This window comes from Heterodontus francisci, chromosome 22 (assembly GCF_036365525.1).
Source record: "Heterodontus francisci isolate sHetFra1 chromosome 22, sHetFra1.hap1, whole genome shotgun sequence".
NCBI classification, from domain to species: Eukaryota; Metazoa; Chordata; class Chondrichthyes; order Heterodontiformes; family Heterodontidae; genus Heterodontus; species Heterodontus francisci.
The window spans coordinates 60,274,376-60,276,343 of NC_090392.1; positions in this window are offsets into that span (position 1 = coordinate 60,274,376).

Sequence of the window (1,968 nt, forward strand, 5' to 3'; positions counted from 1 at the left end):
CACAAGCGAAATTTGCTTTGACCCCCAATGCCTTCAGTTTTGTTCGGGCTCCATTCTGCCTACTCAGTTGAATGATGCCTTACTGTCAAGAGCTGCTACCATCAACTCTCCTCTAGCACTCAGCTTTTGAGTCCACGTCTGGATCAATGCTGTGAAGAGGTCTGGAGCAGAGTGGTTCTGGTGGAACCTGAACTGAGCATTGGTAAGTAGATTGTTACTGAGTAGGTGTTGTTTGATAGCATCGCTGATGACTCACTCCATGATGACTCCTTCCATGACTTTATTGAAAGGAGGATGATAGAGCTGGATTATATTTGTACTTTTTTTTCTGGCTAGGATAACCTGACCAATCTTCCATGCTGCCAGATAAATGCTAGTGTTATAGCTGTGCTGAGCAACTTGGTAGCAAAGTGGATGAAAGGTCTGATGAAAAGTAACAGACCTGAAACGTTAACTGTTTCTCCACAGATGTTGCCAGATCTGCTGTATATTTCCAGCACTTGGTTTTTATTTCAGATTTCTAGTATTTTGCTTTTGTTATGTTGGTAGCAGAGGGATTAGTTTAACTACTTGTATAATCTAAATTATATATGTGTTATCAATTGTACAAAAAGCTAACCAATTGACGGAGTCCTATATACAAGCAATCCACACCAAATCATACACCATCCTGACTTCGACATATATTGCCATTTCTTCGTTGTTGCTAGATCAGTACCCTGAAATTCCCTGCTTAACACCATTGTGAGACCATCATCTTCCCAAGTGTACTTACTTCAAGAAGACCCACCAGCACCTTTTGAGGGCAACTATGCATAGGCAATCAATACGTTCTTGCCAGATTCAACCAGATCTGAGCAACTAATGAAAAAAGTAGTAGCCTAAGCTTAAATTCAGCATGATGGTTATCTATTTTACTAACAAGAAAATTCTTTGACGCAAGATCCTGGTTAGTAGTAAATTGGAGTTTCTTATAAATGTCTTTTATAAGATTTCAGCCACAGAAAATTCCTATCATTTCTTGGAGCACTGATTCATGAATAGATTATGGACTTCTTGTCACCTCTGTACTGTATGTTCATATTTCCTCCTAATAGGCCAAGACTGTTAGACACATCTCTTGCATCTATCAGAGAAAAAGCACTAACATCGAGCATGTATTGTGACTGTCTAAATGTAGTGTATAATGATTTATTAAATGACCAGGCAATAGCAGGGAGTCTACTAAATAAATACAATGGTCTGTCATTAGGCAGAACACCTAAAAGTGGGAATTGTTTAATACTGGGGACTTTATTGCAGTGTTGAAGTATTCTATCCAATTAAAGGTGGCACCCAATCAAAACTTAGAAAAACTGTCTGCCTGTCATAAGACTAAGCTTTGTAGCTATGGAGATGCAAAGATGTAAAAAAAAGAGGAAATCTCATTCCCTATCAAGATACAACAATAACAACTTATATTTATAGAGCACCTTTAACATAATAAAATATCCTAAGCTGCTTGACAGGAGCATAACAAAACAAGGACACTGAGCCACATAAGGAGATATTCTAAATACCAATGACATAAAGGAATATGGGGATAGTGTGGGAAAAAAATGGATGATCAGCCATGATCGTATTGAATGGCAGAGCAGGCTCAAATGGGCTGAATGGCCCACTCTTGCTCCTATGTTCCTATTAGGTCAGATGACCAAAGGCTTGGTCAAAGAGGTAGGTTTTAAGGAGTGTCTTAAAGGAGGAATGCGAGGTAGAGAGGTGTAGGGAGGGTATTCCAAAGCTTGGGGCCTAGGCAACTGATGGTGCGGCCGCCAATGAGATGCACAAGGGCCCAGAATTAGAGGAGCACAGATATCTTGGAGGGTTGTGAGGCTGGAGGAGATTACAGAGATAGGGAAGGGCAAGACCATGGAAGGATTTGAAAACAAGCATGCGAATTTTAAAATCAAAATGTTGCTTGACCGGGAA